Source organism: Coregonus clupeaformis, chromosome 19, assembly GCF_020615455.1.
Source record: "Coregonus clupeaformis isolate EN_2021a chromosome 19, ASM2061545v1, whole genome shotgun sequence".
NCBI lineage: Eukaryota > Metazoa > Chordata > Actinopteri > Salmoniformes > Salmonidae > Coregonus > Coregonus clupeaformis.
Window position 1 is genome coordinate 207,918 of NC_059210.1, and position 13,728 is coordinate 221,645.

A 13,728-nucleotide genomic window follows, 5' to 3' on the forward strand; every position below is an offset into this window, starting at 1 on the left:
TGCTAAACACGGCTGCTAGAATCTGGACTACAAACAAAAAATGTGATCATATTACTCCAGTGCTAGCCTCTCTACACTGGCTTCATGCTGATTTCAAGGTTTTACTGCTAACCTACAAAGCATTACATGGGCTTGCTCCTACCTATCTTTCCGATTTGGTCCTGCCGTACATACCTACACATTCGCTACGGTCACAAGACGTAGGCCTCCTTATTGTCCCTAGAATGTCTAAGCAAACAGCTGGAGGCAGGGCTTTCTCCTATAGAGCTCAATTTTTATGGAATGATCTGCCTATCCATATGTCTGGGGATATTGTCGGATGGGGCCACAATGTCTCCTCAGCCTCCAGTATCTATGCTGCAATAGTCTATGTGCCGGGGGGCTAGGGTCAGTCTGTTATATCTGGTGTTATTCTCCTGTCTTATCCGATGTCCTGTGTGAATTTAAGTATGCTCCCTCTAATTCTCTCTCTCTCTCCCTCTCTCTGTCCCATCACAGAGGACCTGAGCCCTAGGACCATGCCACAGGACTACCTGGCCTGATGACACCTTGCTGTCCCCAGTCCACCTGGTCATGCTGCTGCTCCAGTTTCCACTCTTCTGCCTGTGGCTATGGAACCCTGACCTGTTCACCGGACGTGCTACCTTGTCCCAGACCTGCAGTTTTCAACTCTCTCTCTCTACCGCACCTGCTATTTCAACCTCTAAATGCCAAAATGCCAAAATGCCAGGCTTGCAACACGAATCTGATTATTCATTATGAATAGGATTTATTTCATTTACATTTCATTGTAACCACAATGTCACAAATAATTGAACACACACAACATGAGCAGATTAACTTGGTCCAAAAAAGTATTTATTAAAGACTATCAGAAAGAATGTTGGTACTAATATATTTTGATCCAAAGCCACGAATGAGTGAGTCACTCAGCTTTATGCTGACAAGTATAACGTTATGCTGAGAAATAGCCTATTAAATAGGCCAAGCCTAAACGAATATATTAAATAGCCTATTAAATAGGCCAAGCCTAAACAAATATATTAAATAGCCTATTAAATAGGCCAAGCCTAAACGAATATATTAAATTGCCTAAATAAATTAGTACATTTCATAAATAAATGAAGTAGCTCAGGTCTTGAAAATATGGGCAACCTTTTTCCCCTCCCTATCCTCGGTGGACTCTAATAATAAATAATAATATGCCATTTAGCAGACGCTTTTATCCAAAGCGACTTACAGTCATTCGTGCATACATTTTTGTGTATGGGTGGTCCCGGGGATCGAACCCACTACCTTGGCGTTACAAGCGCCGTGCTCTACCAGCTGAGCTACAGAGGACCACTCTCTTTCATTCAGTTTGTTCTTCACATCAGCAAAGAAGGACTCCGTGATTTAGAAACTCACTTTATATAGAGGGGCTATCACTCTTTCACACTGTGGTAAATAAAGGCAGTTTGTTATTTATAATTATTTATTTCAGTTTTTAGAGTGAGAGAAACCAAAAGCCCACCGTGCCTATTTTTAGAAAATTGTCAGTCCACATGTCAAGTGTAATTACACTGTTGTATTTACCCAACTCCTGGAACAACTGCCAGCAAAACATGTTTTGCCTGATGGAGGACTCTAGTGCCTGAGAAGAGAGACTCTCGGACTCAAACATTCACACCTCCATTAATTTACGAAAAGATAGTCAATTTGTGCCAGAGTTTAGACTACCGATAGATCAGCATTCTAACTCCCCCTTGTGATAGTGTGGTGCAATGACAGAATGATGCAATTTACCACAATCTGCCACCATCTACCACAAACGGTCGCGGCATAAGCTCAAAACATTTAATTGAGGAACCACTGTACTTGTTTGACCTGCATTAAGTACCAATTTCAGTTAAACAAAGGCTTTCTGCAAAGCAAAAAAGGCAGATTGTACTTCTGAAAGAGCCTAATCAGTGCTCTGCATTATTTTTTGACTGTGTGTGTGTGTGTGTGTGTATGTCAACCCCTGATCTGTTTCACCTCTCTTTGTGATTGTCTCCACCCCCCTCCAGGTGTCGCCCTTTATCCCCAGTGTATTTATACCAGTGTTCTCTGTTTGTCTGTTGCCAGTTCGTTTTGTTTCGTCAAGCCTACCAGTGGTTTTCCCCTTGCTCCTGTCTTTCTCAAGTTCCTGTTTCAACCATTCTGCCTGCCCTGACCCTGAGACTGCCTGCCGTTCTGTACCTTTTGGACTCTGATCTGGATTACTGACCTCTGACTGTCCTTGACCTGTTGTTTGCCTGTCCCCTGTTTTTGTAATAAACTTTTGTTACTTGACACTGTCTGCATCTGGGTCTTCTCCTGAAACGTGATATTGTGTGTGTACGTGTTTAACTATTCTTGTGGGAACCAGAAGTCCCCACAAGAATAGCAAACAAACAACATTTTGACCAACTGGGGACATTTTGTTAGTCCCCACAAGGTAAAATGCTATTTCTAGGGGGTTTAGGGTTAAGGTTAGAATTAGTGTTAGGGTTAGAATTACGTTAAGGGTTAGGAGTTAGGGTTAGGAGCTAGGGTTAGGTTTAGGGTTAGGGAAAATAGGATTTTGAATGGGACTGAATTGTGTGTTCCCCACAAGGTCAGCTGTGCAAGACTGTGTGTGGATATACAGCACGTTGTTCAAAAAGCATTTTCTCGAATTTTTGGAAACAGGACTGTCTGCCAAAACAGCTTCCTGTTAGGTTTGAGCTGTGTGTGTAAACAGCATAGATCTCTTGTGAGAGGCAGCGATTAAAAAAAGTTAATCCTATGAACGAAATATTACCCTGTGAATGATTGTGTACATTCCAATTGGAAAAGGTCCATGATTATTATAGTAACGAGAGAGAACATATGTCTGCACCTTCGCAGACACAGAGTACATATGTGTTTGAATCACTAGGGGGTGCTGTTCATCCTCTGTACAGCTGTCTGTGTCTTGAGTTTCCTATTGTCACTGCTAGGCTACACAACCTGATTCCTTACCATTCACCTGAAATTGTAGCCCAATTATAGGGTGCCTTAGAGTGGTCTTGGAGCATGTAACAGTGTCTGGTTGTATAATGGGCCAATTCTATACATTCTCAATTCTCAAAATGTGTCATCACAGCAGTCTATGCAACTAGTCCATAAAGCAACAATCCGCAGTTGAAACAACAATGCATTTGCCTGCCACTGTTTCGCTAAAAACTTAGGGATAGGGCTGGAGAAATGTAACCACTCTCAAATTCATAGACAGACAGAATTATGGCTCCAAGGACTGACCATCCATGATATCAAAATTATAGTTTTAATCATGTTTTCAGGCTTGTTTACATTTACTTTACAAACACTGGAGTAAAACAAGCTTAGATTTTGGGTTCTGATGGGGTACGACAGTTGAACTAAACTCATGAGTTATATTCTCCAAGAATCAATGGGTACATATAATTAATTAATAAGTCCAAAAATTGATGTAGCTACTGCAGATAGCCCCTTTAACATGTGATCATTGTTGAATTTATCAGTGTTGTCTCAGTGCACATTAAGTGGCATTGATTTGGGGAGGCTCACCGTTTGAGAGGAAAGGTAATGCTGGGACATTGAATACTGTGTATTTGTGCTGTGGCTATCACTGTTGTACTGTATCACGGCTGTGTGGCCAGTGTATTGGGCTGTGTGTGTTTGCGTGCAGGCTGAAGGCTCAGGGGAGTTGTTGGGGGTTATTGTAGAGGGATTGTCAGGCCGGGGGTGGGGGGGTTCTTACTGCGTAGGCCGGGGTTTGAGGGGGGTCCGTTATCTACACAGACCGTATTCCCTCGGCACTTTGTTTTCCTGAATGACAGAATTAAGGGACTTTGTGTCCTTTGTGTTGGTAATGGCCCCCTTCAAACGGACAGGCCAACAATAAACCAGAAAGCGTAAGCCTGAGGGGATGAATCCTTTATTCTTTCTTCTTCTGCCTGCTCTCTCCATCAGGGTATACTACTAGACATTACTGGACAGTAAGGACTCCCTCTCTTGCATTTTGACTCCTCATCCTCCTATGCCCTTGTCCCCCAAGGCAATTGAACCCTTCGCACTTGTGGCCTCTTCACATCTCTTTGGGATTTTAACAGGAGACCAAAGTCAAAAGCGGCCTGTGTGTGTGACCTGGTGTCCTTTAGCACCTTACGAGTGTTGATTGGAACAGAGGTGGGAGAAAAGGAGGGCCAGGTAATCTCACACGAGCATCTGATGATAAATCCCTTCGGGGGGACGTGGCGTCCAATGTGATGCCTATCACAGTCTCATCATTCAGTTCATCCTCACCGCCAGGGTTTTTGTTGTCGTGACGATCTGAGACAAGCATCTTCAGGCGGGGAGGGATAAGCCTAGGCGAGTGATCGATTGGCTCCTCTCTCATCAAGGGTTTTGAATGAGTGACATTATCGGGCGGTGCCGAGGGGTCAACTTGGGAAAGGAATGTCATTCTTACAGAGGAGGAGGAGGAAGGGGAGAAGAGGGGTGGAAGAGAATGCAGAGGAGGAGGAAGAGAAAGAGGAGAAAGAAGGGGAGGAGGAGATGGAATGGGACAGGGGAGGAGGAGAGGGAGTCTGGAAAACACCATGTGTCTAACAGTTGGCTTATTAAAAGTTGTTGATTTATAGCAGTGTTAATAGCACCTGCTCCCTGATGTGAGTAGATAGTATAATAAAGAAGGATGCGCTGTGGGAGGTGAATGGTAAATAATGTAAATAGAGGTTCTTCAATGAATCTCGTCACCTGAAAGTAGGGTGGCGACTCTCTCTCTATTAACGCTCTAAAACGCACACACATACGCACATACATTTTATATGGCTGTCCGTCGATGTCGATGATGACGTTGCTCCCAATTGTGGTTATTGTGGGTGGTTGAATTTATGCCATTGCATGTGGCTATGCAGACCAATGCGAGACCCGCATGTTTGCCACATGAGGCGCAGGTGAATTCTCCACCATAGAGGGGTGCCCCTGCTGCACGCTGGTGTCGTTGCGCACACAGTTTGATTCTCCTCTCTGTGATTGTGTCCTGGAGGTGTGTGACACCCAAGTGGCAGGTGGAACGCCAGGTATAGCGGTGGTTGCCAGGCTCTCCAGGTTTAAAGGCTGGATGTCACACCACTTCAGCAGGGTCTTGCTGTGGTCCTTGAAGTGCTTCTGTTGTCCCCCAGCAGACCTCTGTCCATTCTTCAGCTGGCCATAAAGGATCTGCCGAGGGAGGCGGTGAGGAGGCATGCGCACCACATGCCCCAGCCACCGCAGGTTTCTTTGGGGAGAAGTGCATCAATGCTGATGGATTGTGTTCGGCTGTAGCTTTCGGTGTAGGGTACCCTGTCCGCCCATGTTAGGCCCATAATCCGTTGTGGACATCAGATGTTAAAGGCCTCAAGATTTTGATGTGCCTTCTGTTTGGGTTGATACACACACTGCCTTGTATACTGCAGTCTTGGAGGGTATTGTCAATTTCCTGTTCTGGAATGCCGTGGACTTGAGTCGACCAAAGGCTGCCTAGGCGAGTCCAACGCGGACCTAGACATCGTTGTCGATGCTGCAGGTTGGAGACAGGACACTGACGAGGTAGGCGAAGCGAGGGACATCTTTGAGCTGTTGACCGTTGGAAGGTGGGTAATTCTTGATGGGGGGTGAGTTGTTGCAAAATGATTTGAACCTTTTTGATGTTGATGCTGTGGCCGAAGGAGTTGTAGATGGAGGAGACCACGTTCAGTGAGTGCTGCATGGATTCTGGTGAGTGGGAGAGGAGAGCACAGTCGTCTGCATATTGTAGTTTGAAGATGTGTTGAGTTGAGGTCTTGGTGGTGGCTTGGAGGCGTCAGAGGTTGAAAAGATTGCCATCCAGATGGAACTGTATGCTCACTCCATCATCTTCTCCCAGGGACTTGTGTGAGAGGTGAGTGACTGAGGTGAGGAATATGTTGAAGATGACAGCAGCCAGGACACAACCTTGTTTCACTCCAACCTCAACATTGAATGGGGTTGACTGCTCACCACCAATGCACACTAGGGCTTGCATTCCAACATGGAACTACCAGAGCTAGGGCCAGGCGTTTTTTAGTTTTTACCAGTATTTCCAGCATTATCCACTGGGTTTCTGCAAGCAGAAAATCCTAGGAAATGCTCTTTAATTGACACAAGCTTCTCCAATCATTCAATGTCTGGTTGTGCGTGAGTGTTTGGTAGGGGGAATCACCTAAACCAGGGGAGGCGTAGCATACAGATCTTAACTGCACAAAGCCTATTATTTGGCAGGGAATACTATTTGTAGATCAGTGATTCAACACCTCACTTTGCTCAAGGTGATCCTCTCCAACAGACTCAATCCCTGAGGTTATAAAAATGGGGCAATTAGGACAGTTAAAGGGGAGAGACTATGAATCCAACCAGAAAATATAGAACATTTTAAATCAGAATAACGCTTGAAAAAAGAGAGTGCCAACAGCAGACAACTATATTCAGCAAAACCTACAATTTAGCATTAGATTATAAACAGAAAGACAGGATAGACAGCCGTCTAACAAAAATAATACATTACGCTGTCTCAGAATAATGCTTCTACTTAGGAGTAGGAGGACATAACAAAACCGTCTCATTCTTTCATAACAAGATAACATCAATCAAAAAACATATTTCACACCATTCCATTGTCTGTTCTTAACATATGGGTATGATAGGCATTTATATCAGAAAATGTAGGGGGGGACATTTAGACTTTTTTCGGAACATACAGTCCCTTCGGAAAGTATTCAGACCCCTTGACTTTTTTTAAGGTTACAGCCTTATTCTAAAATTGATGACATAATTTTTTTCTTCATCAATCTACAAACAATACCGCATAATGACAAAGCAAAAAGCAGTTTAAAAAAAACGTTTTGCTAATTTGATTAAAAATACAAAACTGAAATTTTACCTTTACATAAGTATTCAGACCCTTTACGCAGTACTTTGTTGAAGCACCTTTGGCAGCGATTACAGCCTTGAGTCTTCTTGGGTATGATGCTACAAGCTTGGTATACCTTTATTGGGGAGTTTCTCCCATTCTTCTCTGCAGATCCTCTCAAGCTCTGTCAGGTTGGATGGGGACAGTTGCTGCACAGTTATTTTCAGGTCTCTCCAGAGATGTTCGATTGGGTTCAAGTCCGGGCTCTGTCTGGGCCACTCAAGGACATTCAGAGACTTGTCCTGAAGCCACTCCTGCGTTGTCTTGGCTGTGTGCTTAGTGTTGTCCTGTTGGAAGCTGGACCTTCGCCCCAGTCTGAGGTCCTGAGCGCTCTAGAGTAGGTTTTCATCAAGGATCTCTCTGTACTTTGCTCCGTTCATCTTTGCCTCGATCCTGACTAGTCTCCCAGTCCCTGCCGCTGAAAAACATCCCCACAGCATGATGCTGCCACCACCATGCTTCACCGTAGGGATGGTGCCAGGTTTCCTCCAGATGTGACGCTTGGCATTCAAGCCAAAGAGTTCAATCTTGGTTTCATCAGACCGGAGAATCTTGTTTCTCATGGTCTGAGAGTCTTTAGGTGCCTTTTGGCAAACTCCAAGCGGGCATGTGCCTTTTACTGAGGAGTGGCTTCCGTCTGGCCACTCTACCATAAAGGCCTGATTGGTGGAGTGCTGCAGAGATGGTTGCCCTTCTGGAAGGTTCTCCCATCTCCACAGAGGAACTCTGGAGCTCTAGCAGAGTGACTATCGGGTTCTTGGTCTGCTCCCTGACCAAGGCCCTTCTCCCCCGATTGCTCAGTTTGGCCAGGCGGCCAGCTCTAGGAAGAGTCTTGGTGGTTCCAAACTTCTTCCATTTAAGAATGATGGAGGCCATTGTGTTCTTGAGGAGCTTCAATGCTGCAGACATGCAGCTCTACGGACAATTCCTTCAACCTTTCTTTATTTGTTTGACATCCTCCAAACTTTACATTGTATACAATCTCACAGTTTCAGTATCCTTATACGTAGAAGAAATCATCAGATATTTATATGGGTAATATTTACATTTTACATTTGAGTCATTTAGCAGACGCTCTTATCCAGAGCGACTTACAGTTAGTGAGTGCATACATTTTCATACTGGCCCCCCGTGGGAAACTAACCCACAACCCTGGCATTGCAAGCGCCATGCTCTACCAACTGAGCTACACAGGACCTATATATGGGTATTGTGGCATATATTGTAAAGCAGAAGTCTACAGTAATAAGGTATGTCATTTTTGTTATTATTAATATCATTATCTGTCTATCTTAGAGAGAGAGGGAGAGAGAGAATGATCTTAATGAGTTCTCATAATGATTTCTGAGAGGCGATAGGTAAACAGAGACTTCATTACAGTCCCATAATAGTTATTCTTACCACTTAAACACACACTGCGCAGAAATGATCCTTTCACTTCTCCACATTTTCTTTGATTTCTTTGAATGCTGCATAATGCCGTTGTAATCTAGGATGATAATGGTTTATGTAAATGATATGTAAATAGTAGTTAATGGATGTATTTCAGTTCAGGGGGTTAGACAGATTGAGTATTTTGAGTATGTGTGGATTTCAATTAATATCTCCTCAATTGCTTGCATCTCCTCTCCTTGCCTCCTCCAAACGTATTGGAGGAAAGGGTCTGAGGGGAAGGACATTGTATCTTCTCCTCCAATATGGTCGAAGGAGGTGAGAAAAATAATAAGAGAAGTGCTTTCGAGATATCGTGGGGAAGGTGCAGAGTTCACATCACCACACATGGGCTCTATCTCAATTCTGCTAGTACACTTGTGACACCTCCGTTGTGGCCAGAGTCGCCGTCATATGAAAAGGACACGCCATCATAAGGCCTCTGATAGTGACCCGAGTTACTGCCCTGATGACACAGACATAATGTGTGTTATGTGAAAAGTTGTATTCAAAAATACCCGTCTTGAAAAATGAGTAGGCTAATTCCCCAGCCAAGCAGATACAAGTAGAGTCATTTTGGTTGTGAAGTGCATTAGAAAAAAGCTTAAGATTGCCTGCTGCAGTTGTTCGAGAGATGTCCAGTGTGCAGCCGAACATGCAGCATAGAATAATAATGCCATTTAGCAGACGCTTTTATCCAAAGCGACTTACAGTCATGCGTGCATACATTTTTACGTATGGGTGGTCCCGGGGATCGAACCCACTACCCTGGCATTACAAGCGCCATGCTCTACCAATTGAGCTACAGAGGACCAGGGGGGCCCTCATCTGCATCATGCAGACATGCCCTCACTGTTAGCATTCCTATGAATAGAACAGTCAGCCACGTGTTGGCAAGTATCCGGCTACCAACCTTCACCTGTCAGTGGCAATATCTTTCACAGGCTCATCATTTGTACAAATAAAGAAGGTACTGTAATCCACTTCATTACTTTGATACATTTGATAACCCAATTGTGAAACATAATTTATGTTTAAGATGCATATATTGCCCAGGGCATAACCTAGCCTGGTGGAACCAGCCTGGTCGCTGTGTTCACCATTCTATTTCACATCACATGTTATGATATCTGATGTAAATAGAAAGGTGAACGCAGCGATCAGGTTGGTTCCACCAGGCTAATCATAACCACTATTGATTGATAATGTAATCAGTGCTGTGTGTGTGTGTGTGTGTTTGTTTGTTTGTGTGTGACCGATGAGGGGCCAGGAGCTGATCTACGCTCTGGCAAAGACCTCACCTCCAGCCTCACCTCCTGCCTGCTCACCAACGGTCGTGTATGTTTAGTATGTTTGTGTGTCAGATATCACCTATTCTAACTGCCATTGGCAATATAACAGTGGCTATGTGTATGTGTTCACAGCAGTGGAGGCTCCTCAGAGGAGGAAGGGGAGGACAATCCTCCTCAGTGAATTTCATAAAAATAAAAATGGTGAAACATTAAAAAAGTTATCCTTTTTAGATAAAACTATGCTAAATATATTCATGCCACCAAATAATTGATTAAAACACACTGTTTTGAAATGAAGGTCTATAGTAGCCTCAGCAGCACTGTAGGGTAGCCCCATGATGTAACCGGAGTTTTGAACAAATGTAATTTATAAAAAATGCGAGAGCGAGAGAGCTATATTTGGTTGTATTTTTTTTTTTTACGTTCACTTAGCTAGCAAATGCAGCTAGCTAGTTTAGCCTACTCAAACACCTGGCTCAAAAAGTGAGCAATTGGCGGCGATGCATCAGAGCGGTGGTAAAACGTAGCCAGAACCGAGGGAGAGTGCTGGGCTGCTGCCGGGTGAGCAGGCTGACACCGTTTCATCCACTACTGAGGCTCCAGGACCTCACAGGAAGAGAAGCAAAAAACATAACATTTTGACAGAATACGAAGGGCTTCTCATGGGTAAAAACCCTTCCGCAAAAAGTTTGGACAATACTCGCTCCAGCCCGAATTCCTACAAATAATGTTCGGGGGCAATGCCGATGAAGGACTGTGTTCCACGGCTAATTACAGGCATGTGTCTGAATGGTATAGCCAGTGTCAAAAGCGCAGTTTTGCAGCTTCCACATTGTAAATCTATCGGGACGATATTATAAGTTTTCTCCGTTAACTTCTGCAATTCCGATTGAAGACTCTGCGGGCTAAAGCTGGTGGGATTCAAAAGGTTTTACTCTGCTTGGCAAAGCTGGATCGAATTGTAATGTCGGCCGAAGAGTACGCTTGGTTGAGGCGGTTCCATGCGCTCAGGCCTGCTCTGAGCGGCTTCAGCGTAGAGATCGAGCGTTTATTTTTTACATCCTGTGGAAAAATGTACAGTAATCTCGGGTACTATGTCGGCCAGATATTTGACGAGTTTGGCTTGGGAACTCGTGACGTTCAGCCCACTTCGTCGAAGGATTGCGACAATGAACTTTAATCAAGATTCTGTTATGGATCACATGAATCACTTGATTACTACGCTTCCATCACCTGCCTATAATGCCAGCCAGGCCAGATCTCTGATTGAGGCAGCAATAAATCCTTCTCTGATTGAGGGAGCAATAAATCAGTTCATCCACTGTTCGATAAATAAAGTTGATTACTTTGAAATGAATCCTTGTGTGTGTTATTTGTCATCTGTGATGTCCAGAGAGAGGGGTGTTGGACTGGGACGGTAGAATATGTGTGTAGGTCTGGAAGTCCAGGGAGTAAGCTGAAGTGATAGGCCGAGGCAGAGGGCAGGCGGGCAGCTAGGGGAGAGATTGTAGTCCTGGAGGTCTGGACTAAGTCTGTGGAGCGAAAATTTGTCTAAGACTCCAGTCACCCAAGTCATAGACTGTTCTCTCTGCTACCACACGGCAAGCGGTACCAGAGCACCAAGTCTAGTTCCAAAAGGCTCCTCGACAGCTTCTACCCCCAAGCCATAAGATTGCTGAACAATTAATCAAATGGCCACTCCCGCTGTTTATTATCTATGCATAGGCACTTTACCCCTACCTAAATGTACAAATTACCTCGACTAACCTGTACCCCCACACATTGACTCGGTACCGGTACCCCCTGTATACTGCATATAGCCTAAATATTGAAATTATATTGTGTTACTTTAAAAAACTATATTTTCTTAATTACAATGTTAAGGCCTTGTAAGTAAGGCCATTTCACGGTAAGGTCTACAACTGTTGAATTCGGCGCATATGATTTTTAAAAAATGTTTTTGATTTGAAAGCTGTGGGACTGTCATTTTTCAGCAGAGCTCCCTCGTTGATTTGCATTGGGTTCCCAGGTTCCTGTGGTAAATGTTTTGTTGTCTAAAATGACTGGTGGCACTCTCTGGTGGTGGATCCCGGGTGGGGGGTGTCGGCCCCCCCTAGGTGGTCTCACCCAACCCGGCCATGGACCCCAGCCCACCCCCGAGTGCCCCTGGAGTCATCCCCCAATCTGCACCCGGTAACCCGTACAGACAGGAATAATGGAATAGGACTGTGGTTCAATTTTAAGGGTTTTTCTTCTGAACTGGGGCCATGATTGCAGCTTAATTTGACTCAACACAGGAAACCTCACCCGGCCCGGACATGGAAAGGATTGACATATTGATAGCTCTTTTTCGATTCTTTGGGTGGTGGTGCATGGCCGTTCCTAGTTGGTCGAGCAATTTGTCTGGTTAATTCCAATAACGAACAAGATCTGGCATGCTAACTAGTTATGCGGCCCCGAGCGGTCGGCGTCAACCTTTTTAGAGGGACAAGTTGCGTTCAGCCACACGAGATTGAGCAATAACAGGTCTGTGATACCCTTAGATATCCAGGGCTGCACGCATGCCACACTCAGCTGATCAGTGTGTGTCTACCCTTCACCGAGAGGCGTGGGTAACCCGCTGAACCCCACTTATGATAGAGATTGAGGATTGCAATTATTTCACATAAGTGAGGAATTCCCAGTAAGTGCAGGTCATAAGCTTATGTTGATTAAGGCCCCGCCCTTTGTACACACCGTCTGTTGCTAGTACCGATTGGATGGTTTAGTGAGGTCCTAGGATTGGGTCCTACGGAGTCGGTCACAGCCCTGGCGGAGCGCCGAGAAGAAGATCAAACTTGACTATCTAGAGGAAGTAAAGGTCGTAACAAGGTTTCCGTAGGTGATGGATTGTCGTAACAAGATTTCCGTAGGTGAGGGGTTGCCGGCGGTGAGGGGTTGTGCTTCTAAACAGTCATATCCGACCGAGTGCATTGAGCTGGGTACGGTAGGGGGCTCACGCCCCTACCTCTTTTTCACTCTACGTGGGGTTCTTTGCCGGGAGGGGTCTTCAGCTCTCGTCCGAGCTTGGTCCACGCATCTCTTCCATGTCGCCTGGGTTGCGCCTGACTGGCTCTCCCCTTTCCCCGTTTATGCACGGCCGCACGGCGCAACTGTGGGTAAATGCATAGGCCGTGTCCGAGGGGGATTGGGGTTGTGGTGAACCGGGTCTTCCCGCCTCAGTCTCCCATATCCAGCACTTGGGTCTCACCCTAGACCCTCACGCGGCTCCGGCTACCTAGCAAACCACTCTGTGCCTCACCTGGCCCATTTTTAAACACGGAGCAATGTCTAACACACGCGTGAGTCAGAGGGTTTTCATACCCCAAAGCGGAATGAAAGTGAGAGCCGGTGCGCACTGACTGAGGTGGAATCCTGGCCCTCCGGGGCTGGGCGCACCACCCACCCGTCTCGCCTTCTCTGTCGGGGAGGTGGTGTGTGAGTGTGTGTGTGAGAAGATGGTGAATTATGCCTGGGCAAGACAGTGGACACTGTTGTTTCAACCTCAAACCTTTTTGCTCCATGAACTGTGGCCTCTCGCTCTGGCAAAGGGCGGGTGAGGAAAAGGAGGGTAACCTCCCCAACCCTGCCTAGCCACTAGCCTCTGCATAAAAACAAAAAACAAAAAGAGTACTCTTAGCGGTGGATCACTCGGCTCGTGCGTCAATGAAGAATGCAGCTAGCTGCGAGAACAAATGTGAATTGCAGGACACATTGATCATCGACACTTCGAACGCTCATTTTGGCCCCAGGCTCCTCCTGGGGCTACGCCTGTCTGACGGTCGCTTTGTCATAATTCGGAATCCTCTGGTTTCTGCAGCTGGGGCAGTCACGACGGCTTGGTAGGAGGGAGAGGGGGTCTCGGCTCTCTCTCCTCTCCCCGTGCATTCTTCTTTTCCCTTCTTTTCTTCTTTTCCCTTCTTTTCCCTCCCTATAGGAAGGGGGAAGCAAAATGAAGCTGGTTGAGAGAATGCCAAGAGTGTGCAAAGCTGT

The 13,728-nt window shown here is 45.5% G+C and overlaps 1 non-coding gene across 1 annotated transcript; it reads left to right on the forward strand.

Moving 5' to 3' along the window:
- Positions 1–13,366: 13,366 nt before the first annotated feature.
- Positions 13,367–13,520, forward strand: LOC121567224. Its single transcript, XR_006001075.1, has one exon. It is a non-coding gene; the product is annotated as a 5.8S ribosomal RNA (ribosomal RNA).
- The last annotated feature ends 208 nt before the right edge of the window (positions 13,521–13,728 follow it).